A 26927-nucleotide genomic window follows, 5' to 3' on the forward strand; every position below is an offset into this window, starting at 1 on the left:
CTAGCTAACCATTTGGCACCTTGGCTAGTTTGTAAGGTAACTTAATAAATAGCTAGAAAAATGTTCAGGTGGCTTTATATAGCATTCATTAGTATAGCAGTAACACCATAGCTATTTGAACAAAATGAAGTTACTACCAAACAATAAAAAACTTTTTAATTTGGTTGAAGAATATTTCTGCTTTATTTTGCTGTTAGTGATTATACAGGAAAGTTGTAGTTTATTATTCAAGTTGAGCGTTGAGTGGTCTCGTTGGTATAGGTCGGCCTGCTGCTGCATGGTAGAAAAACAGAGAGGAGTCCTGTACTCCTGGAATTTGGTTGCAGGGTTTTGGTTGCTACCGGAAAGAAAAATCAGTTGCTGAAAATGAGGCTTTGATTTTATTTTATATGTTTTATCATTTCCAGGAAGTTACCACTGTGCAAAGCACCTAGCCTGTACAATGCCTTCTAGCTATAAACACTTAACAAACTAACCTAAAAAATATGCAATAACAAAGTCACTACTGCTTTCCTTTCCTGTGACACAGACTAGAACAACTGTTGCTGGGAGTCCTTGGCCAAGGAAGACAGTAACTCTGTGATAATAATATGATTGTTTAAAACCATGTGATTACCACTTAATGTAAAAGCATGTGCTCTGCATGCAGTTTGATAATGAGAATGCAGCAGACACTTTGCACCACTTTTCTACTCTTTAATTTCATTATTCATTCACACGTTCACCTTGCCATCTTTCTCACTCCTTTTTCACCTCTTCAGTGCAAACCATGCTGTTTTATCAGAAACAAAAAACATATTTTTTATCAGAAAAAAAAAGTCTGTTTTATTAGAAATTTCTGGTTAGTTGTCTTGTCCTTTGGGGCTTTGAAATGGGAATATGCAAATGGAAGGATACCCTAATATCAAACTGAAGTGTTGAGCTCTGGTGAGCTGCCACCCTTTCCATGTACCCAAACCATAGATCAGACAACAGCATTAATACATTCTCCTTATCAAGTTTTAAGAGAACAACAACAACAAAAGAGCTATTGTAGGTTTTAACTGCATACTTTAGAAGTCATTTCCTCTTAAACCTCACACTACATCAGTAAGTCCAACTCCAAAGATTTCTGCATTTTGTCACTACCAATAAATAAATCGTAGCTTTATTGTTTCCAAAGCTGATGGTAAAGTATATGTTCACCAAAGAGAAAGTTCAAACACTTTTCCATTTTACTAACATTTTCAAATGCAACAGATCATCATTAAAATCTTAGTTCTCAATTCTGTCTTGCTAAATTACATGTTTTCTTAAGAGAAACAAAAGATATTTGAGAAAGATTTACCATGACGCTATCCTTTTGTCCTGAAGTTAACTGACAGTTGCTCTTTCCTGACCATGTTTCACTTTTCAGGGATGTTGTACTTGGTTTTAGTGATGCTCTGGAAGTGTAATGTTACCATGTCTGGAAAAGAAAAAAGTGAAAAGAGTTTCAGTTTAGACATTCACTTTTACAGTTAAAAACACTTCTTTTAAATCTCTCATGTGAAATAAGAAGAAGATATAAAAATAAAGTTTAGTTTGAATTAATGCTATGCTCAGCCTATGGGCAAATTATGAAAATCCCTACAGTATTTAGATCCTTATATAAATAATATTTTTTAAAATGTTGCATAAAAATTCAATTTTACATAGATCTACAAGCTAGAATATTTCAAAAAGGCAACATTAGGAGGCACACATTGCTATTGCAGGAATTGCAAAAAGTGCATGAAGCCCACTGTGATGGTTCTATACTGACTACACTTGGGAAAGCTACATTCATTCCTGGTTTGGGAACAACATAGTTTATGTGTGTTTATGAAAAATTTACTGTCATTTTCAGACAAGACTGTGCATATAGGAGCCTAAGGGAAGTTAAGAGATTTAGATACCTATGTACCTGGGACTCAACTCCAATATGATGATTGATTCAAGCATGTACTGGCCATGGGTATTTAAGGTCTGGCTCCCTATGCAGTGGATCGAGAGATGTAGTTACAACTTCTGAGTTTAGGACCTGTAAGGGGACTGATTGTAGCCTCCAGGCTATTCTGGAAATCCTTATCGGCATCTCCCTGTACCTTTTGATGCCATAATACCTTTAGATTTTCCAAGTCAAACCATAACAGATGTAGCATGACTTTCTCAAAACCGCCAAAGGTTTCTCCCTTTCCTAAATATATTAGTATTCTTTCAGTTATTGTTATGAGAAGGCAGTTGTGCTAAGTATAAGGATGAAATACCGATAGAAATACCTTGTTTAAAATTAAAAAGTGCTCATAATAAATTATTTTAAGTTCTAAGAATTCAATAGTTTGCTTATAATTATAATATTTCCTGCTGACACTTTCATAAACATGTTATACATGATCTTATTGGTAATGTACCTTAGGATATCTACTAATGAACTATTACAACTTCAAAAGCATTTACAATTATCTCTTCGACACAGAATGAAGCCAAAAAGGGCTTATTTATCTTATGAAAATATATATTAACTAAAAATTGCAGTGAGCCATGTGGATAGGCATTGCTGTATGCTTTCATCTATTTTGAACACAATCTTTTGCCTCCTTTTTTCAGTACTAATGAGTTTAAAGGCAACTAATGCTTAAATGCTACTTGATGGGTCAAGTAGCATCATGCTGAAAAGAGACAAAGGAAGACAGTTTCTAAGAATATTACTGCTTTAGAATTGCATTTTATTGACTGATCCATTGATTTCTTTATTGCAGCAAAACAGAATCACACAATGGTTTAGGCTTAAAGGTCTGGAAGTCATCTTGTCCAACCCCACCACTCAAACGGAGTCACCTAGAGCCATTTGGCTCAGGACCATGTACAGAACTTTTCTAAGTATTTCTAAGGAGGGAGACTCCACAACCTATTGGAACAACTTGTCCTCAGTCACTGTCACAGTAAAAAAATATTTCCTGATGTTCAGAGGAACGTCCTGTGTTTCTGTTGGTGCCTGTTGTCTCTTGTCCTGTCACTGAGAGCCACTGAAAGAATCGTAGAATCATTTAGGTTGGAAAAAACCTACAAGATCATCAAGTCTAACCATTAACCTAACACTGCCAAGTCTACCACTAAACCATGTCCCTAAGCACCACAACTACACGTCTTTTGAATATCTCCAGGGATGGTGACTCAACCACTTCCTGGGCAGTCTGTTTCAATATTTCACAACCCTTTCAGTGAAGAAATTTTCCTAATATCTAACCTAACCCTCCCAGCTCAACTTGAGGCCCATTTCTTCTTGTCCTATCACTTGTTGCTTGGGAGAAGAAATTGCCTCCCACCCTGCTGCAACCTTCTTTGAGATAGTTGTAGAGAATGATAAGGTCTCCCCCGAGACTTCTTTTCTTGAGGCTAAATAACCCCAGTTCCCTCAACTGTTCCTCAGAAGACTTGTTCTCTAGGCCCTTCACCAGCTTCGCGGCCCTTCTTTGGGCACACACCAGCACCTCGATGTCCTTCTTGAAGTGAGAGGCCCAAAACTGAACACATTATTTGAGGTGCAGCCTCACCAGAGCCAAGGAGTACAGACAGTCAATCACTTCCCTGGTCCTGCTGGCCACACTATTTCTGATAAAAGCCAAGATGCTGTTGGCCTTCTTGTCCATCTGAGCACACTGCTGCTCATATGCAACCAGCTATGAACCAATACCCCCAGGTCCCTTTCCACCAGGCACGTTTCCAGCCACTCTTCCTTCAGCCTGTAGCATTATGTGGGGTTGTTATGACTCAAGCGCAGGACCTGTTACTTAGCCATGTTGAACCTCATACAGTTGGCCTTAGCCCATCGATCCACCTAGTCATTTTTTTATGCAGCAGAATTTATGATCTTCCATGCTATGAGCAGACAGTTTCTCCAGAAGAATGCTGTGGGAAACAGTGTCAAAAATTTTACTGAAGGATAGGTAGACAATATCCACAGCCTTTCCCTTATCCACTAAGTCTGTCACCTTGTCATAAAAGTAGATCAGGTTAGTCAAGCAGAACTCGGCTTTCATAAAACCTGATGTGGGCCAAATCACCTGGTTGTCCTGTATGTTCTACATGATGACACTCAAGTTGATCTACTCCATAACCTCTCCTGGCACTGAGGTTAGACTGACAGGCCTGTAGTTCCTTGGGTCCTCCTTCTAGCCTTTCTTGTAGGTGGGCATCACATTTGGGATGGTGCCTGTCTCCATCCTGTGCTACCTCCTTTCAGGTATTTATAGACATTGATGAGATGTCCCTGAACCTTCTGTTCTCCAGGCTGAACAGTTCCAGCTCTCTTAGCCTTTCCTCATATGAGCAGTGCTCCAGTACCATACATCATCTCTGTGGCCGTTCGCTGGACTGTCTCCATATCCTTCTTGTACTGAAGAGCCTAGAACTGGACACAGTACTCCAGCTGTGGCCTCACCTGTACTGAGTAGAGGGCAAGGATCATCCAGTAGAGGGGAAGAAATATAAATTATTTAGCTTTTTGATGCCAATTTCAACCTGCCAAAAATAAATGTATTTTAAAAATGATGAATAGCTTGTCCTTGGTTAGTAACACGGCCTTCAGTAACGGTACCTACATGCCAAGCTTGAATTCATTATTTTAAAGAGTTTCTTTCTGTCTTCCTTTATGCCTCCTCTTTTCTTTCTTCCTGTCTACAGTCTTTTTCACTTCCATGGAAGCTGATTTCCCACAGCTTTTTTCTCACTTTCTGCCCGCAGCATACAGATGCCTGTGGCATATAGGTTTCTTTGTCCTCTCAAAACTTTCACCTCTGTTATTGCTCCCGTTATTCCCATTTTGTTCAAACTTGTCCCTTTTGACTGTATTTCTTGCTATAGTTCTGATTGTACTGCCCCCTGGAGCTTGTAGGATGTAACCCGGAGCTCATCTCTGATGGTGAGCACTCAGCTAAAACAAGATCCATGTTTCCTTAAGATTTTCCTTTGGACTATACTTTACAGTTCCACTACCAACATCTTCACAGACTGAGCCCATGTTCTCCTGATGGCTGGATAGGCGTATGCAGGGTGAAACAGCTTCTGCCTGGAAGTAGCAGAGATGAATTTTACAAGGAAAAAAATTACCTGTTGTGCTACGTCTACTTCCTCTCTTTCCCATTAAAAGGTCCAAACTCTTCTGCCATTGTATCTGAAACCTCTGCTTCTGTTCAGCCAAAGATAGCAGCTTATCCTGTTCTCTGAAGTGTTTCTCTCATTTAGCTGGCGTTTGTGGAGCAGACTCACAAAGGCCACAAGTCCACTACATACCTTCCTTCCTATCTCTGGGTTACTTAGATAGCAACAGATAACTGCAAAATGATAGGAACCAGATCCATGACACATTCAGACTTCTAATCAGTCTTCCACATATTTTTATTTTCATTTACTCTGTATTTCTATTTTGCCTATTACAACTACCTGTTGCTTCTTATAATCCTAGGGCATTTGAGTTTGTGTTTCAGCTGCATTTTATAGGGCCCCAAGCCAAAGATCTCTAATACTTGTTTGGGCCCTGTGAATTCTACTATAATATTTAAATACTTAAATGTTTGAATACTTTGCATAGTACTGGGCAAATATTTTAATATTCTATTTGTCCTAGTTACTCTGAAATAAGAAAAATATTTCCTGTTGTTTCATGGTCTGTGCTACTCACACTATTACTTTTATACCCAGAGCTGGCAGAACAGGATGGACTATGTAGAAGATGATGGATGACAGAAAAGGAGTGCTGAATCACAAGAAGGGCATCAAACCTTGCCACAGCAATCCAAATAAAGCCACATGATGTTGGGAAAAACACTCGTCTAATCATGTCTTGACATTTATACATGCCTTATTGTAAAGAGGCATTTCTGAGTGAAAGACAGCCCTCTGCTGTTAACGCAGGAAGCAGAGAAAGAGAAAATGAGAAGAAAAAAATTTCTTTTATTTTACCCTGTAGTATGTGTATATATGGGGTCTGTTCTTTTTGTTTGTCTGTTTTGTTTTGTTTCTTTAATGTTTGTTTGTGTTTTTTTTTTTTTTAAAGTACATATTTCATTTCATTCTTCTTATTTTAATTTCTTCAAATATGTTCATTCTTTCACTTTTATTCCCCTCAGCCCATCAGTGTGGACTGAGATTCTTAGTATTTCCAGTTTCATTTGAATGGTACACCTGCTAGAACAAAGTATTATTCAAAATAATCAGGATGGACAGAATCTTCCCTAGCACTTTTCAAAGGAGTCTTTCTCAGGGTACAGAAAGAGAAATATTTTGGCTGACTATCTTCTTTAACTTCTGCCTACTTAGCAGTCTTTGATATTCATAAATTATCCCAAGTACTGTCCACTTCTCCAAGGGGCTGTATGAATAGGAAATGTCTCCTGCACAAAGCGGTGTTGCTTTAGTAGAACTGTTGCTTGGCACATTGTTGTGCTTTATGCTGATGTGGTGGGGTTCAGTAGTTGTAATTGTCACTTTGATGGTATTCTGTGGAATATTATTGTGGAATATTGCACACACTAATGTTGTTAACTGTCTTGACCTGTTTAACATGCAGTGAACATGTTTCTTATCATGTTTGTCAGAGTGAATTCCATTTCTGTATTTTGTTTCTTTCCTTTTCAATTTGAAATTCTCTTTTTTCCTTCCATCAAAACTAAATACTATGATTAAAATAGCCAAACATACATGCATAGGAATGGGTAAGTTTCTCTGAAATATTATTAATTTCTTATGATTTTGAACATTTTGTTCCGAAAATACTAATTAAAATTAGGCTCAGAGTTTACTATCAATCTTTGCTTCTGTTGCAAAGAATGTATTTCTGAAATTAAACATTAGCCTTAAATGTATAATTAACTATAGCAAACTATTAGCTATTAGAAACTTCTATTTCTGTTCCATAATAAGCTCAGATCACAGCTAACTGTATCATCAGAACTCCAGCTGTGTCTCTTGACTTTATCACATTTCTAACCCTGCTTCTATGAAATCAGTGTTGGTGTTGGCACATGAAATATCACACATTTACCCAATGACATCAACATTACTTGCATCTTGAAATGCAGCTGTCTTTCTCCTCTTCTGAGTCCAGACTGACTGCTAAAAGTTCAGTCATTCTAGGCACCCATCCACATGCCATTTTTTAAAATAAAGAAGCCATGGTTAGGTGATTAAGTTTTAGGTCTTGTGGATGGGATAAAATGTAAACATCTTTTTTTTTTCAACCAAGTTAAAGTGGGTAAGAACTGTAAGTGAACACCAACTCTGAAAATCAGGGCTCACCACCAGTTTGTAAAAGGACTCACTCCTCAAAATTTCTGGCAGAAGCATTAGAAGAAATGGATATTAAACAGGTTTCAACATCATTTCAGGTTCATAAAATAAGCTAATATTGGAATTGCTGGAACTGCTAAGCATTTCTGAAAAACTACTTTTTACATAGGTTTTTCAGAAACATTACATTATTTTTTTCTTCCATAGACACGTTTTCTTCCACACACACGTTTTCCTATTGCTCCAAACCTAGGGAAAGTATGTTGTGGGCTCTTTCTAAACAATACTATTGCTTGTGAGATTTGTAATTTCACTTCCAATCTGTTTTACTGGTTCTACTTTCCTCCAAGGAAGAAATAATTCCTTTATTCCCTTGGGATATTGTTTAACAGGGATGTATTAGAAAATTTAGCATATAACAATAATGGCTATTTATGGAATACAAAGTACTCAACAAAAATTACCAAACCTACTATTGTCTTAATAGTAATAACACAGGAGGTCTTTAACTTGGAGACATATGTTAGGCCACTTTTTTTTTTTATTTATTTAATGTTGGGATTTTTTTTTTCTTTGAGGAATTGATTCCTTCCTTTCTACTTCATAAATAATTCTCAGATAGATGGAATTGTGCATAAATTATTAATTCAGGTAAACTTTATATCATCCAGTCTGTCTAGGCAAGTGCTGTCTCATCTAAACTTTTCACCAAGTAACAGACAACCATTTTCTCACGTCAAGAGAAGGTAGAGATGAGGAAATAACAATTAATGACAATTACAACAGCAGGCCTCTCTTGGGATTTTTAGTATCGTGATCAAGGGTTAGAAGGAGCTGCTCTGAAGGGATGATTTGTGGACACAATCCCTTAACCGGACAGGCATTGCTTCCAAACAGGTAGATTTCAGTCACTTCTGAGGCACAGAGTATTTTAGATTGTCAATAATGGAATACTTACAATTCATTAGACCCCCCAGGTGCAAAGATGTCTTCTGAGTTAGACGACTCACTTCATAATTCCTTGGCCAAATGCAGCAAACGTGGAAAACTGAACATTTGACTTTCCAACACAGACTTTTCAAACCACAGGCATTTAAATATCACACCTGCTGGCCAATTCATAGAATCACAGAATCATAGAACCATTTAGGCTGGAAAAGGACTCTAAGATCATCAAGTCCTATTATTAACCTAACCTAACACTGCCAAGTCTACCACTAAACCATGTACCTAAGCACCACATTTACACATCTTTTGAATACCTTCAGGGATGATGACTCAACCATTTCCTGGGCAGCCTGCTTCAATATTTCACAACCCTTTCAGTGAAGAATTTTTTCCTAATATCCATCCTACCCCCCCAACCCCCCACCCCCCCAAGTTCAACTTGAGGCCATTTCCTCTTGTCTTATATTTTGTTGCTTGGGAGAACAAAACATCCCGTCCTGGTGCGACCTCCTCTGAAGTAGCTGTAGAGAGTGATAAAGTCTCTCCTGAGCCTCCTTTTCTTGAGGCTAAATAACTCTAGTTCCCTCAACTGTTCCTCATAAGATTTGTTCTGTAAATTCAGTGAGCTTGTAAGCTTTCTTTTTAGTGATAGAGATTTTCATAGCATGTATATCAGCCCATGGTGTACCATGGCAGAGCAGATCTCCACACTGCAGCCTGTGGAGGAGCCCCCGGTGGAGCAGGTGGATGTGGCCTGGAGGAGGCTGCGGCCCATGGAGAACCCCCGCAGGAGCAGGCCCCGGGCCGGAGCTGCAGCCCGTGGAGAGGAGCCCACGCAGGAGCAGGGGGTCTGGGGGGAGCTGCCACCCACCCGTGGGGAACCCGTGCTGGAGCAGTTTGCTCCTGGGGGATGGACCCTGTGGTACGGAGCCATGTGGGAGCAGTTCTTGAAGAGCTGCTGCCTGTGGGCAGCCCATGTAGGATGAGTTCAGGAAGGACAGCATCCTGTGGGAAGGACCTCATTCCCCTGTTCTCCTGTGACACTCAGGGGGAGGAGGTAGAAGAGGGTGGATGGGGGGAAGATGTTTTTATTTTTTTTGTGTTGTTTTTTTAATTATTATTATTATTTGTTTGTTTGTTTGTTTCTCACTTACTAGCTTGCTAGTAATAGATAATAAATTACATGAATCTCCCTACGCTGAGTCTGTTTTGCCCACGATGATAATTGCTGAGTGATCTCACTGTCCTTATCTCAACCCTTGAGCCCTTTTCATTGTATTTTCTCCCCCTTTCCCTTTGAGGAGGGGGAGTGAGAGAGTAGTTGTGGTGGAGCTCAGCTACCCAGCTGAGTAAAGGGACCACAGATAGAAAGTTTCCAACTTCATGCTGGACTGGGTGGGTTTGCCACAAACATATAGATCATATCAAACAAATGGGAATTCAAATTCCTGCCCATGGCAGGGGGGTTAGAATTAGATGATCTTTAAGGTCCCTTCCAGCCAAAACCACTCTATGATTCAAACATACACGAAAAACAAGTGTGCATACAAAACTAAATCTCAGCAGGACTGGGCAAAGGACTGAGCTTCTCTAAAACCAGTCTAGGGTGCAGAAATGTGTACATCGCTATGCTTTATTTAGCTCAAACATCAACCAACAGGAAGAAAAACACATTAGAAGTTATACCTAAGGAATTCTGTTCAAGAAGTTGAATACATAGCCTGTCCCTTTCTTCCTTGTGCTCCAAAGTACTCTAAAGACTTGAGACAAGCATTCACCACCATCTCAGTGAAGAACCTTTTCCTATTATCCAGCCTGAACCTCCCCCAGTGCAGCTTCACATCTTTCAGGTCCTATTGCTGGTCACTAGAGAAAAGAGATCAGCGCCTCCACATCCACTCCCCCTCATGAGGAATCTGTAGACAGCAATGAGGTTATCCCTCAGTCTGCTCTTCTCTAGGCTGAACAAGCCAAGTGACTTCAGCTGCTCCTCATACATCTTTTCCTCTAGACCTTTCACCATCTTTGTTGCCCTTTGTTGGCCTTTAGAGAAGGACATTCATATTGAAATGCAGCTGCAGCACAATTATATCTTTTGCCTTCTTGGCAAAGAAGACTTCCTTATCTTCTGAAAAAATGCAGCATTGTGCCTGTATTTTTGTGTATACTGTCTTGAGAGGGAACAAATTTGGCTTAAATGTTGAAAATTACTGGACCTTAGCAGAGTCTCATCCTGAAAGAAGGAATCCCAGGAGTGAAATACTCCCTTTTCAGCAGAATGTTAATTTGGCAAGTCTTTTGGAAGTCTGCATTAGACATGGAGAACCTTCTACTTGCAAAAGCTTCCCACCAGATTTTATAGACTTCAGTCCAAACCTAACAGCTCTTGAAGAGCTTCCTCCTACACTCTCTTCTCCTTTGGCAGCCTCTACACTAGTCATACGGAGCAAGGGATGGTATTTCAAAATGTTGTGGCTGGCTTGCACAACCCTATTGACCACCTTCTGAAAGAATGTTGCAGCAGTATTTCATATGGCTGTTGTCTAGTGGGCTTTTAGGAATTCAGAATCATAAAGATTTTGCCTTAGACTAGCAGGTGAAGTTAGCGTAATGAGATCTTTAAACAACTTAACAAAAGGCAAAATCAATGCAGACTTTTGCTTGATCTAAAGCTCTGGTAAGAGAAGACATTGAAGCAGGAGGATGTATGAGGATAAGGAATAATATGGAAACATTTATAAATGTCATTCTTTACATTACTAATTCACTCTCTCCTCAAAAGCTATGTTCAGTTGTGGGTACTTGATCTCAAAAAGCATAATACAGAATTAATTGAGGTTCGACAAGAAAGAATAAGGGTAGGGAAAAATGTTTATAAAACAGGAGGCTGAATTAATTGGGGCTTAGAGATTAGGTGTGTGGTTGCTGTAGTTTAAAGTAATGCTGAAACTGCCATTAATAGCAATGGAACAACATCAATGAGCAAACCAATCTGAAGGTGACACAACAAAAAGGTGTAAAATAAAGAAAGGATATTGTAAAAGTGAATCTGCAACAGCTTTACAAACAGGAACTAGGAACACTGGATTGTAGCAAGTAAGCTTAAGCCCTCTGATGATACCTCAGACCTTGAGGCATTTAGCATCTTCTACATAACAGACCAGGAGAAAACATTGTTAAGTTTTGAGCTGTAACTGCTGCTTTATGGTTTCTTACATGTGGTGTAAGATGACAAACCCTCTCCCAAGAACAGAAGGTTGTGTTGGGTGTTCTGGGATCTGCCAGGCAACTCCTGTGTTTCTACAGCCTGGAAGTGGAAATCTCTCCTAGGGCCTGTTTCTTCTGAAACCATTGATGTTAAGCTGAGGACACTGAACTTCTGCATTTGTTCATTTCCAATGTAGCTTTAGAAGTTCTTCAAGAGTCTTCATCTATTGAATAAGGAAGGAAAGGAAGTCCTGGCACCCTGAACTGTTGTTTGGGTCAGGGCAGTGAAGTAGTGTTCATTATCATAACTCTCCTTATTTTAATGGTCTCCTTCACCTCCTTGTCCCTTAGACCCTCCCCACAGCCACATCCAAATCTTACTTTTAAATTTTATTTGCTTCCAAGTCCCCTTCTGTAACTCTATCTTCAAGGGTTGATTGTTGTCATTCCTTTTTATGTAGTCACATGGTAACATTCTCAAAAAGGGCCCTCTTGAAGGCAAACAACACAAGCTCCTGTTTGTGTTTTGAATTACACGTGTATTAAATCACCACTGGCAGTAACAGAACTGACCCCTGTCTGCACTTTTCAGACACTGATGAGGCATTCTTTGATGTAAGCTTTACAGACTCCTGATTTTGGCATCACACAGAGGCCCTTAGTGCCTATGGCCATGATTAGAGACAAACGTCTATTTGGTATTCAGTGATCCCAAGACAATGTATGGTGGCAGATATGTTTAGTGAGCTTTTTTTTCTTTTTAACAGGAATTTTGCTCCTTTTTGGCTTTTATCTTGCCTCTGTTCCTGTATATGGCAACCATTTTGTTTCTGCTTGCCACTAACTTCACAAAGGTGCTTGTCAGTCATAACATTTTCCACTGGTTGTTTACTCTTTTTATTGCCTTTAAAAAGTGGATTATGGAAAAGGAATTGGGGAAAAAAATGGTCTCAGTCAAAACCAGGGTAGAGAAAAAAAATAGAGGAAAAGCTGTTCTTTTTAAAAACATTATCCAGATGAAACAAACAAACAAAAACCTGTAAAGAAAAAGAAGTATGATTCTGTATAACATTCTAACCCAGGGTTTGTTTCCATTACCTTCCATCCAGATATTGTCTATCACAGTGCAACCACATGACTGAACTTGGAAATTATCCACCTTGATTAGCAGGCCAGGTTAGGTAATGCCCTGGTTTTATCTGGGATAGAGTTAATTTTCCTCCTAGTAGCTGGTATGGCACAGCTTATTGAACAGGTTACCCATGAATGAGAAACATTCTGCAGTCAAGCAAGACAAGTGGTCAAAGCCTCTCTGGTGTAGAGTATGACGGCTGAAAAGGGAGGCTGGCAGATTGATTATATCACACTTTCTTAAATGTACAATGGCAAGTACCATGTACTTACAATGGTGGGAAAGCAACCATTGGATGGCTGGAAATATATCCTATGCCCCATGCCACTGCCTGGAACATACAATTGGGCCTTGAAAATCAAGTCTCATGGCAGCATGACACCCCAGAAAGAACTGAAACACACATGGGACTCATTTCCAAAACAACCTCTTAGACACCTGGGCCAAAGAGCATGGCATTGAGTGGGTGTATCACACCCCCTATCATGCACCAGCCTCTGAAAATCAAACAGTACAAAGGACTGTTAAAGACCACACTGAAAACAGTGGGTGCTGGGACATTTGAACATTGGGATACATATTTATCGAAGGCCACCTGGTTAGTCAACACTAGGGATCTGCCAACTGAGCTGGACCTTCCAAATCAAAACTCTTAGGTACTCTAGAAGGGAATAAAGTCCTGTAGAGCGCATAAAGAACCTGCTAGGGAAGACAGTCTAGGTTATTCCTGACTCAGGCAAAGGAAAACTCATCTGTGCTATTGTTTTGCTCATGGACCTGGATGCATTTGATGGGTAATGCAGAAATATGCAGAATTCCCATGTGTACCTCAAGGACATTTGATGTTGGGTGAGAATAGCCCATGACTAGGCTATGAATTATATGATTTTAATTGCTATATAATACTGTATGTCATCACTACTATGGTTACCATATGCCATATTAATGCTATTACAGTAAGAGTCATCCAGATAATGACAAATGAATTTTCATAGACAACTGGACAAGCACAGTGGTGATGGAACCAGAACTGGCTTCAGCATGCAACAATCCAGCACCATGCACCATATCTTCTGTCCTGAAAGACTGTCATCACAGTTGAAGACCAAAGTCACGGACTAAACAAACTGAATGGACATTTTTGAAGGATGGCCCAGAGAATATCTCTGTGTATATATATATATACACACTTACAGAGAGAGAGCCAGGAAAAGTGGTGATTACTTGGGATGTATAAGAAAGTGTGGGATGCAAGCATGACATAAGTGGTATGGAATACCATTGCCCAGAGAGGTTGTGGATGCCCCATCCCTGGAGGTGTTCAAGGCCAGGCTGGATGGGGCCTTGGACAACTCATTCTAGTGGGTGGCATCCCTGCCTGTGGCAGTGGGGTTGGAATTAGATGATCTTTAAGGTCCCTTCCAGACCAAGAATCATTCCATGATTCTACGAATAAGGGGTGGATATTGTCCTGTTTTTGTCTGGGACAGAGTTAATTTTCCTCCCAGTAGCTGGTATGGTTCTGTGTTTTGGATTTAGGATGAGGATAATGCTAATAACACACTGATGTTTTAGTTGTTGCAGAGCAGTGCTTACACTGAGTCAAGGACTTTTCTGATTCTCTACTGCCCTGCCAGCAAGGAGGTTGGGGATGCACAAGAAGCAACCAGGACAGCTGATCTGGCCAAAAGGATATTACACACTATGTGATGTCATGCTGAACAATTAATATGGGGTGGCTTCCCAGGGTGTGGGGGACCTCTGCTTGGGGCTGGACTAGGCATCGGTCAGTGAGTGCTAAGCAATTGCATTGTGCATCACTTGCTTTGCACATTCTATTATTCTTATAATCATCATAATCATTATTTCCTTTCCTTTTATATCCTATTAAACTGTTGTTGTCTCAGCCCATGAGCTTTTACTTTTCCCTCCCCAGTTCTCTCCCCCCATCCCACGGAGAGGTGTGTGTGAGCAAATGGATGTGTTGTGCTTAGCTGCCTGATAAGTTAAACCACAACAGATAACTTCCTGATGTACGTTCCAAACTAACTTATTAGATAAATCTGTGTTTCAGCACATCGTGTAGAGATTGCATAAGCATTAGGGCAATATGGTTACTACCTGACCAAGAGGACAATATTTTTTTAACCTTTTTTTACACTGTCTTTGCATTTCTCTCAGTTTAACACATTTTGGTTTCTCTTCAATTTAACTTTATTAGTGAATTATATGAGGCTTCCCAGGAATTGCAGCAGCAGTATAATACTACGTTTACAGATATGAATGAGCTCCAGTTTAGCATAATTTTTTTCTTACTCTGTTTTCAGCATTTCTGAAGAATAAATGATATCAATACATTTTATGAGCTCAGGCTTAGTATCACATTTGGTAGTTTCCTCTCCCCTCCCCTCCCCTCCCCTCTCCCCTCCCCTCCTCTCCTCTCCTCTCCTCTCCTCTCCTCTCCTCTCCTTTCTTTTCGTTTCTTCTATTTTCTTCTATTTTCTTTCTTTTCTTCTATTTTCTTTTCTTCTATTTTCTTTTCTTTTCTTTTCTTTTTTTCTTTTCTTTTCTTTTCTTTTCTTTTCTTTTCTTTTCTTTTCTTTTCTTTTCTTTTCTTTTCTTTTCTTTTCTTTTCTTTTCTTTTCTTTTCTTTTCTTTTCTTTTCTTTTCTTTTCTTTTCTTTTCTTTTCTTTTCTTTTCTTTTCTTTTCTTTTCTTTTCTTTTCTTTCTTTTCTTTTCTCTTTCTTTCTTTTTTTTTTTTTTTGACAATGTTCTGTGTTTGATTGATTTGATTCCAGTTTAGTTTTCCTTGTCAGATTGCATGATGCAACCACAGGCTGAGCGTAGGAGATGCATGACTAACTTTGGCTGACTCAGAAGCTGACCATGCCAAGGGAATTTTATAACTTGCTACTAGAAGAAAGTGAGTTTTTAGATATGTTGCCAAAATTTTTACTCAGGTCTTAAGCAAACACCTGTGGTTACAGAATCAGTCTCTAACCTGTAAATCACTTATGTGACCACATTCATTTCATTTTGCATGTATTACCGTTGTGAAGGAGGCATCCATAAAGATGCTAACTCTATATTGCTAAAAATGCATGTCTTCTAACAACGAATTACAAAGGTTAGTGAAGAATTATGCTTTAAAAAAAAAAAAAAAAAAAAGTAACCAAAGTAGCCACACCTCTCTCTCTTTATCTATGTAAAACATACTGCCTGATAATTCTATGACATTTCTTCTAGTTTGGGACATATGAGCAATAAGGCCTCATGATTTTACCATTTATAGCTTTAGCCTAAATTAAACAGTTACAATGATATTTTGAGCATATTTCACTTTGTTGATGGTTTTCTGGTTGTTTTTTAAACCCCGCTCCAAGATGCGCTCTGTTACTTTTCATCTGATGTAGTCTGTTTTAGTTGCAGGCAGTTGAGTGAAGTGTAGGGTTTTTCTGCCACCATTAGGGTGGGAGGCGTACTGCAGCAGCTCAGAAGCAATGGAGGGGCTCTTAGAAAGGCAGAAGAATAAAGACAAAAGAGCACTTTCTTATTCCTAAAGGTCTTTCAGGTTTATGCAGCCAAAGTAAAAGAAATTAGATACCCTTGTTCTTGTCTTGCAGTTCAGTATCAAGGCAAAAGGGCATCATTGCAGGTGAAATAACAATGGGTACAATGACTGAAAACTTAGATATCCGCCTACTATAAGTGACACATTTAGTAAGAGCACTGCATTAACTCTGGAATCAGCAAGTGACATTACAGCCGATTATAAGCTGAGATATAGAAATGACTGTCTTCATCAAAGACCAAATTGTCCAGCATCCCACTTGCTCTTCAGAATCAACCAATTTTACTCCTTCACCTCTGCCAAAGGGTGATATATTTCCTCAAGTTCATAAAATGCAGTCGCAAAAGGAAATAAAATGCTTTCAGTGAAATACCTTCAGTAAAATTGGAAGGTTAAGAGAAATAGCCAACATGAGAAAAGACTTTTTATATTTTATGTGATTACAGAAGATGGATATATAGAAGCATGTTTTCTTTTTCTCTCTCAAAAAAAAAAAAAAAGTTCATATACAGATTTCATTTGGAAAGAGTTTGCAGATATAGCTACAAGTAGAAGAGGAAGGCTTGGAAATGAAGAGAGCTTATATTTGCTCAGTGAGGGGCTTGTTTTGAATTTTTTCCCTTAGGTTGATTACTAGCATTTTCAGAGAAATCAGTATGGGTGATCTCAAGATTCTGAGATTTGCAGCCAATAAAATATGAAGCAATCAAACATTGTCTTCTCAAAACTTTAAAGAAGACATGGCTAGGAGGAATCCTTTCTATTTCTCATAGCACCAGAAAAATGCTCCTTCACCTTAGTACAGCACAAGAAAAGCTGAATCAGATCAAGTAACCATTCAGCCTTGTACCTTGTATTTTCTGGGAGCAGTGAGAAATGTTAAGGGAAAAAGCACTGAAATATGGGATTAGGTGATAGGGTGAACTCACATGTCATGTGTATCCCTCCCACTGTTAGTCCTGAGAAGGACTTTTACTCTTCCTGTATTCTTCCTCCATGACAGTAACACGATTATGCTCGTAAACCTAGATTTCACTTCTTATTCAGTTGCTTATCAGTTCTTGGCAAGTCACTCTACATTGCTCTGCCTTGGTTTACCCATCTGTAAAATGGCAGTGATGCTTTTCCCTTTGAAAAAAAAAAAAAAACATTCTGGGAGCTGCAGTAAAAGGAAGAATTATGGGTACTTATGGCTGGAACATTTGTGTTTATGTCACTGGCCACCTCTAACAGTCTTGTTTCCATCTTGCTACCTATCTCCATTAAAATCTAATCTGAAAATTTATTTTTCTCTCTTTTAATTATATCTGATTTTATTTCCTCCTGCCTTTTTATTATTTTTTTTTATCTCTGTAATTGTATTGTTGAACAGTTTTACAGATTTCTCAACTAATAATTAAACTGTTACTTTTATCTAAGAAGTCTTCCTTGTATGTCATATTGAACAAGTCTCACACTTTTATTGTCCCATAGGGTCAGATTTATCCACACTATAGCAAGCACATAAAGTTGTACCTCCTTCTGTTGAAATGTGTTACCACCTGCATAGCTTTTCCACTACAGGAGGAAAGGTAACAATCCCTTAGCTCTTGAGTTATTCTGGGGAAAGGAGTCTAAGTTTTCACCAGAAACTGTTGGAGACCATCTGGCTGTGCCTTGCTACATGTGGATTGTCCATGACCTTTACTATTACAACAAGAACAATGTTTTGGCCCATACAGGTCAACTTTTATCTTCTTTCTTGAGAAAAAAACACAGCCTCAACGTGATGCTGAAGTAGGACCGGGTGAAGTACAAGCATTGCACGTAAGCATTTGTCACATTTCTAATCATAGGTTTGATTACAACAGAAGCTTAACATTCTTTTTCTGCTCTGTAAATTATGTTTCTGTCCTCAACTAAGTGCAAGTTATTAAAAGAGATGGCTAAAGTTGACAGGCCAATGGGAACAGCAACTCAGAAGGAACACAGCTCTATGCATGTTTAAACAAGCTTAACACTACACTCTGCTGTCTGGATATTGTCCAAGGTACATCTAAGATTGAGGATGTAGAGGTACAGCTACAGGAAGTACTAAATCATAAGAAATAAAGCCTTGGGACCTTCATTCTTGGCTGGGTGGATATCCTGCTTCTAGCATACTGGACTGCACTGTGCTGGGCAGCAGACATGTCTTTGTTGTTTTTTCTTATTTTACTTAAATTATTACAATTTACATGAAGGTTTTTTTTGATCCCTCTTCATTTAACTCCAATTCTGATGCTCAGGATCTCTGGGGATTTCTTTCCCTCAACAATGTTACAGCACAATTTGCTTGAACAATTAGCATTTTTAAAAATTATTTTTAACAACTGGTTCCCTCTATGAAATGCACAGACCAGCTGTGAGTAAGTGATGATTATGAGGAAACACACGGTCCTTCCTTGAGGCACACTACTGAGGCTCAGAATGTAATATACATGTATGGTGTTTCTAAAATTATTACATCATACAGCTTTCCTTAAGCTCTCTTCATTTCCAAGCCTTCCTCTTCTCCATAGATGCTAAGATTTTATGACAGAATAATTTTTGAGAAGGTGACTGTTTATTTGTAAGTGCTGTTTTCTTGCTCAAATTCAGCACTAAACTGGCCTTTTGTTGCAAGTCTTGAGTAAATCCCAGGCTTACATGAAAACATACATAGAAGTAATAGAAGATGTCTTGCTGGGCTTGTCTTTCTTAGATGATGGCAGGAATTTGATACCAGCCTATTAATTTATTTATTACTGCTTTATTCACTAAAATGAATCAAAACTCTGAGAATTTTTTCTTTTCCAGGAAAAATAAATAAGTAAATAAATAAATAAATATATTTTTAAGATATAATTAATTCCATGTGAGTTTGTAGTTTTTTGTTGATGTTTAAATCTAGCATTGAATTGTAAAAACAGTATGGGAATACAGACAAACTCTTAGTGTAGAACTGATAGTATTGCACGAAAAATCAAACTGTTCAGTTTAATGTCCATGTTTAACTGATCACATGAGAAAATCTGGCATCAGAAGCAGTGCATGTAGGGAAACTGGATCCTCAGGAGGCCTAGCTATTTGGGATATTTCCTAATCTACATAAAGGAAGCTGGATAAGCTGACATGGTAAGATTTGTCATTGATTCAGAAGGCAGCTCCTCCTTTTGGTTAATAGATTTATAGGGCAAAATCCCTTTGGGATGTGTAGATTTATTGGATTAGAAGTGGCTTATGCTGCATAATGAAAATATTTTCTTGAAACACATGTGTTAGGCTGTTCTGATGCTGAAGATCTTTGAGATTTTTATAAGAGCTCTAGGAGTTTATTAGAAGTATCAATATGGAAGCAAGATAAACAGATATGAAATAATATTTCACCTGTAGAATCAATACTCCTCATCTATAGTGGTATACATGTGTCTATTTAATGCTTTAAATGAATATAAAGCTGAATAAGGTAACAAAGTGTGTATCTGAAGGGGTAGGAGCATTTTGAAATGATACCTTTAAAATGTGCACACGTTTTTCTGCCAAAGACAGAATGTTGTAAATATAGAAGGAATAATAAGTTGTTAGACTAGCTTTGTGAAAGTGGTCTTTGATCCTAAAGAACACTGATTGTACCTCTTCGTTCTGTTTAGATAGCCCTACAATTTCAATAATAGTTTTAACAAGACTAGCTTAAAACATTTAAGAACAGTAATCCTCATGAATGTAACCTTCCTCATGCAATGGTCAACAGCTTGTTGTACAGGCTTTCTGTCTCCCAAGCTGGTCAGGAGACTTCCTTCCTTCTTCTATCTCTCCCTCACACTTGTTGGCTCTGTGTCTGCAATAAGAGCAGCTGTACCAAAATGGTGGACATGTTAGATGGTGCCCAGAGCCCTGCTGCAATCACCAGCTATGTCAGTGAATGTCTGGGCTTCTCATGGATCACATCTACTAGTCTCACTGATAGGTCCTGATAAGATCTTTGCCTCTCCCACAAAATGACCACAATTGTTAGATGTAGCTAGATTCCTCTGTCCTCTTTAAGGGTCTTAACTATCTTGACTGCCAATGTTCACACCCAGAAAAGCTCACATTGCCTTCCTATACACAGAGGCCAGAGAGATCTGAAGATCACTGTCTGAAGTGTAAGACAATGCAATTGTACAAACTCTTTATGACTACGAGAGGGCAGGGAAGCAAAGGCAGAACTGAAGCACTGTGATGGGGGTTATTGGAGGTGCACGCTGTAGCCATGAGAACCTAGTGGTTAACAGGCCAGTTGTATTCTTCCTTTCCAATTTCTCTGTTGTTTTTGTTGTTTTTTTAGGATTTGGTCAAAGACACAAAATATTTTTATGTATATAGCATTTTTTGGAAAAGAAAGAAGGGGAGTTTAAGATCTTCATTTCATTAAGAAACTTTTATTTTTACTCCTCTGGAATCAAAGAATCATAAAATATCCTGAATTGGAAGGGACCCACAAAGACCATAGTGTCCAACTCCTGGCTTCACACTGGGCCACCCAAAAGTCAGACCCTATGTCTGAAAGCGTTGTCCAAAAGCTTCTTGAACTCCGTTAGGCTTGATGCTGTGACCACTGCCCTGGGGGCCTGTCCCAGTGCCCAGCCACGCTCTGGTGGAAAAGCAGAACCTTTCCCTAACCCCCAGCCTGACCCTCCCCTGTCCCAGCTCCATGCCGTTCCCTCGGGTCCTGTCGCTGTCCCCAGAGAGCAGAGCTCAGCGCCTGCCCCTCCGCTCCCCTCCTGAGGGAGCTGCAGGCCGCCATGAGGCCTCCCCTCGGCCTGCTCTGCTCTGGGCTGAACAAACCAAGGGCCCTCAGCAGCCCCTCATACATTTTGCCCTCCAGACCCTTTATCCTCATTGTAGCCTTCCTTCGGACACTCTCTAATAGCTTTATGTCCTTATATCTCAGCACCCAAAACTGCATACAGTACTCGAGGTGAGGCTGCACCAGTGCAGAGCAGAGCGGGACAATCCCTCCCCTCCACCAGCTAACCTTGCCGTGCCTCATGCACCCCAGGGTAGAGTTGGCTCTTTTGGCTGCCAAGGCACACTGATGACTCACGTTTGATTTGCTGTCAACCTAAAGACATTTTTACTAGGTATTTTGTTCCTGCTCTATCCACTGCATAGGTAGCAAAGCAGAGGGAAGCTGTTCTTGACAGGAAATATTAAGAGAGAATGATGAAGCACATCTTAGCATAATTACTTCCCCAGAAAATAATAATATACTACACTATAAGATTTTGTTTTCAGTTTTCTTTCTTTCAGACACACATATTCCACTGGGAAAACTATTCAGCTTATAGAGATTGCTTTCAGAAGAGGAGAGGTTGGGGAGTGGGGAATGGGCAGTACTTTTTCTGTATGAAATTTATCTCAGGGCCTTTCTGTGTTGCAGCTGTTTTAAAAAATGTTCACTGTGTATGCTTGAATGTCAGGACTGGAAAAATGCTGCCAAAATATTTCTCCCCACAACTAAATTGAAATTTTAAGAAGTGGTTTATAATTGAAGGAGAAACTCCTCCAACACTCACTCAAGTGAAAAAAGATAGATAGATACTTCAAAATAGAAAATTAGGACAGTTTCTGATTCACAGGAAAACATCCAATCAAAAATTCATTTACTTTACCTCAGGTGAACTAGATTACTCTCTTTATAGATTCCTATCCATTTGCACTAGCAATGCCAGCACCGTATCTGAATTAACTCTAAGGTCAGCCTGCCACAGCTTGAAGTTTTACAAAATGGGAAAAACAAACAAACAAACAAAAAAAAGACTTTCAAAAACTTCTAAGTTGGGATATAATCTGGGACAAAAAGAAAAAGGGAATACTTTTCCATTTTATGTCCTCATGGGTTAGTGCAGTTTTGAGCAACTATTCTGAAATGATGAGGCAATCTCATTGCACACATGCAAAGTTTAGGTGCAATGTAGTGAATAGCATAACCTATCAGCATAACCTGATATTTTAATTACTCACTGTTTGTAGCAACTTGTCTAGGTTTTGATTCCTTTGGACCTGATTGCAGATAGCTTAGCAAACTGTATAGATCATTCTCACTAGACCACAGTAATAGCATCATTCATAAATTGAAGCAATATATTCAAATTATATTCCATAACATATGCTTATCCCCAAGTTACTACTGGCTAAACTACATACAGTGAAGAACAGCATAACGGTATTGCTTAGCCAGCCTGAGTAATTAATTCCTAGGGACCAAATTCAATACTATAGAAACATCTGGTGGGTAATGCCATTACAACAGAGTGAAATTCTTCCCACTCAACTAAATGCATCTGATACTCTAAGTTATGGATGAAGGCAGGTAGAAGTTTTGTTGACTAGCAAGAAGAAACGTATTGGGATTGTGTTATCCTTCTAATAGTTGAGGTGTTCAGAAAGTGAAAATTGCTTCCAGGGAAAACTGCATCATAAAATGTACCCCAAATTTTGTATAAGAACATGGACAGACATTTTCATTGGAGGAAGTTTTCTTTAACTTTTGCTTTTTTAACGTTTGCTTTTAAGCATTTTTCTTACATTCTTGCAGCCACACTTGAAAGAAGGCACTACACCTTACTGGAAGTTGAAAATGGTTTGAGTAGAGGCATCCAATTAGAGGTAAGGGCAAGGAAACTATCTCCTAGTTCCTTTGTAAATCTACACTCACACTGTTGCTGGCTTCATATATGACCACTTAATCCTACCCTCTTTCAGTTCATTTGATTTTAGGAGGATATTGCTTTTGCAGTACATTAATTAGCTTTGGAACAGGTAGCAAGCTTTTCCTATCAGTTACATGTCAAGATGTCTCACAGAACAGCAAACATAAAAGCTTACATAATGAACTTTTTTTTTTTTTTTTTTTTTTTAGGGAACAGGTTTCAGAGTTGATGAATCTATTTTGGACAAAATGTTAAATAATTGTAATAGAGCAAAAGACCTGCCTTTTGTGAATAAATTAGAGAGGAACCCAAAAGGTGAGGTAGCAGGGAAAGTATTAAGATACAGTGCTTCATTTTCTTGCCCTTCTCTTTCAAATTCCCATCCCAGTAGGATGCTGCTAAACTGGAAAAATAAACTGAAAGAGAAGAGGAGACAAAAAATGCCATCCATACTGAGGAGCTGTGTCCTAAATTGCAAGAGAAAAATGGAAACCGGAAGCTAGTATTTTAGTATGTTCACAATAGAAAGTTGATTCTTTTATATGGAGCCTGTGATAAAAATCAACAAGGCTTTAAACGATTGGAAAAGAATCATGCTCTTTTCAGTATAACTAGTTTGCCTACCATAAATCTGGATAAAGAAGCACTTGATTGAATAAATATTGAAAATGTTGAGATGGGAACAATTCAAGGGAGGAGAAACTTAACAGGAATTGGAAAAACCTTTCCCATGGTTGCAGCCTAGGTAGAAAAGTTAAGTTTGTTTCTTTTTTTTTTTTTCTTGTTCGTCACACTTTTTTTCTAATTTCTACTTGCAATGACCAATATAGGTGACTTGCTAAGGTTGAGCTGTATGGCTTCCTACAAAAAAATGTTTATATTTAACTAATATTTGAACTCTGTATTTGGACAGAGCAAAATAGGGAGGTGAAGTCTAGACAGAGACAATGTCCTACAGCAAACTTTTGACTTGCTAATGCAATGCTTTTCATTATTCCCCATAGGAATGAAACAATTGTACTGACCTCCTTCCTCAGTCAGTGATCCCAGTCCAGAAACCTTAACTATTAATACCAGTTGGGATGAACTCGTCACGATGCTTTCAAAAGCTTTGTGTATCCTTCTTACCTTATATTAGTCAGAGTAATCTTTGCAGAATAATAGATCAGCAGAGAAAATGGTGTAGTGGAAGGTATCCCTGCCCATGGCAGGGGGATTGCAATTAAATGGTCTTTAATGCCCCACATAACACAATCCATTCTATGATTCTACAATCTAATCTTTACATATTTTTATAGTCTCATCCAATGACAATTTTGTTCAGTTATTTATTTACTGCTTCAGGTGTACATTTCTTGTCCCAAACAGGTTCTATACAAAAGTAGGTAGATAACCTTTATATGCGCTATCAGTATTTTTACATTATGAAAACATGTTGGATGAACAGTAGGGCATCTGCAACACAGAACGGGTAGGATCCACCTCCAGTAATTTTACCTTTGTTTAGAAGAGGGATTCTGCCTCAGTAATTTCACCTCCTTCTGTAAAAAAGTCATCTGCTGTAGTGAATGCATAGTCTTAAACTGGGGAAAACAAGGAAACCTTGAAGAAAATAGGGAGGCTTGTCGCCCTGTGTAGTTTTTAGCTGAGAAAATAAGGAAATCTTAAAGAAAACAGGGAGACTGGTAGCCTTGAGCTAGCAGAAGCAAGGGAAGTAAGTGATGAAAGGTAAAAAAGCAAGGAGAAAAACAGCTGCAGGAAGATTCCAGACTGACCTATGGTAACTTTTTGCTCATTAAGGGTCATTAACATATTGAAAACACACCCATCAAAATGCTAATGCATGCTAATATGGGATCCCCCCTGGCTGGTCCTCTGTAATGTCTGTAATGCACAAACTCCGTAGAGGTAAGTTAGGTGAGCTGAAACAGCCAATTAAAAGTAGCCAGGTAAATAGTTTCACAAGTTTGTTCTATATAAATAACGGTGATTCAAGCCAGAGGTGTGCTTCCTTTGTGAAAGATTGTCAAGCATGTGACTCTGCAGAGTTACATAATTAATTATTTAATTAAAAGACCTTCATGTGCATTCTGACTCTATGTGTTTTTTGGTGGCGCGCACTGGGCACAAACCTACAGATAACAAATGAAATTATACACTTCACTTGAGAGAGGGAAATAGCAACGTATTTTATTAATAAAATGTAGCAATCTAACAGAGCGGAATCAAAAGTAAGAGTGACTTAACAAGATTCAAGATGGCAAGTTACACTACATTATTTACTGGAGCAGCAAAGAATACTTAATTACGAACTACATAAAAGGCATTACATAAAAGACATTAGATACTACACAAAAGCTACATAGAGGACTGGGTCAGATGACATTACATCATGGAGACCCTCATGTTGAGTTATGGGGTCTGGAATGGAGTCCCTGTCTGAACTCCAAGGAGTCTAGATATAACTGGATCCTATCCCACTCCCAGCCTTAAGAGTGAAACCTTTTTTCTTTCTCCAAACTGCTCCACAGAGGAGTCCACGTACAGCTGAATCCACCTTCAGTCCCAGACTTGGTCAATGGGTTACGAAAGCTCTGCAAGGTTTCTACTGGCTGTTAGCCCATTACAGGACCCAATCTAAAATATGACTCTAGCCAAGCATACAAAGGTTTAGTATGCTACTCATCACTTACCAAGGATCAGTCACAGCAAGCAAGTCTCAGCTTCCTTAAGAGGTGTCCCTACCCAAGGGGAGGTCCTGTCACAAAGCCCACTCTTATGCAGGAAAGCTCAAAAGGCTCTTGGGCTGTTTACTATTTATGGGGTAAGATGATTGACTCATAGTCATACTGTTTACCAGTTGATCTCAGTAGGCACATTGCTCAAATTAGCCCACAGCTGTTGAGCAAGATGCTTGCACATTAATTTCTCCCATTAGTCCCTCCAGTATCTTGCTTGAGCTGGACAATAACCAGTATTGTGGTTGCTGAGCAGGGCTCTGTAATTAGCCCTCAGCTGCTAAACAAGGCTTTGCAATTATCCCTCAGTTGCTGAGCAAGTGATTTGGGTCAGACAGTCACACTGAAGGCAGGGGAAGCAAGGGGAGCACACTGTCATGCTTGGTGGATGAAGGTAAGGCAGTGGATGTAATCTTTCTGGATTTTAGTAACATTTTAACTACTGTCCCTCAGGGCATACTTCTGGACAAACAGTCCAACTGAGAGATAAACAGGTTCATGCTATGCTGGGTGATGAACTGATTCAATGGTAGAGCTCAACATGTACTCATGAATGAGGCTACAACAGTCACCAACAGTGTTCCCTAGGACTCAGTTCTAGGGCAAATTGTGTTGTATCTCCCACCAGACCAGCTTGCCCAAAGCCCCATCCAACCTGGCCTTGAACATTTCCAGGGATGGTGCATCCACAATTTCTCTTGGTAACCTGTTTCAGTGTATCACCACTCTCAGAGTAACGAATTTCTTCCTAATATCTAATCTAAACCTACCCTCTTTTAGTTTAAAGCCATTATCCCTTGCCCTATCACTACAATCCCTAATAAAGAGTCCTTCTCAAGCTTTCTTGTAGGCCCCATTTTGGTACCGGAAGGCTATCTTCCCAGAGGCCTTTTTATTAGATCATTTAGGAAGGTCATTTTCCTCAAAGTGCTCTTGATTAACTTTTAATAAAGGAACATGCATGTGGTTATAGAAATCTGTCATGTAGCCTCTCTCAATAACCTGTTCTCATTTGTTTTTTTCTGTTGTTCAAATGTGATTTTGAGGAGATTTGGTGTATTAATAAGCCTGGTTGAAAACCGGCTCTTGTGACCTGTTATTATGTTGTTGGAATGAATGCTTTTGTTAGGTCCTCAGATGTATTTTCAAATACTCTATTGATGTCTCCCTCTGAGCATTGAAGGCTGCATCAATTATATGACTTTCCACATCTTCATGTAGTACTAATGACCAGACGCATTCCTCAGGCTCTGCAAATGCCTTGTTAACACTGTTCATTCTTTGGACTAGACTCATTTCATCAATAATACAGACAGATGGCTTGGTACGGTTTCAGCAGGGATCAGATT

The 26927-nt window shown here is 39.0% G+C and overlaps 1 long non-coding RNA gene across 1 annotated transcript; it reads right to left on the bottom strand.

The window, feature by feature from the left end:
• Positions 1-25629, bottom strand: LOC136790747 (uncharacterized). Its single transcript, XR_010831258.1, has 3 exons — positions 25534-25629; positions 1328-1447; positions 1-337 (listed from the first exon to the last, which is right to left on the bottom strand). It is a non-coding gene; the product is annotated as an uncharacterized lncRNA (long non-coding RNA).
• Positions 25630-26927: the final 1298 nt, after the last annotated feature.

Source organism: Anser cygnoides, chromosome 4 (genome assembly GCF_040182565.1).
Source record: "Anser cygnoides isolate HZ-2024a breed goose chromosome 4, Taihu_goose_T2T_genome, whole genome shotgun sequence".
NCBI classification, from domain to species: Eukaryota; Metazoa; Chordata; class Aves; order Anseriformes; family Anatidae; genus Anser; species Anser cygnoides.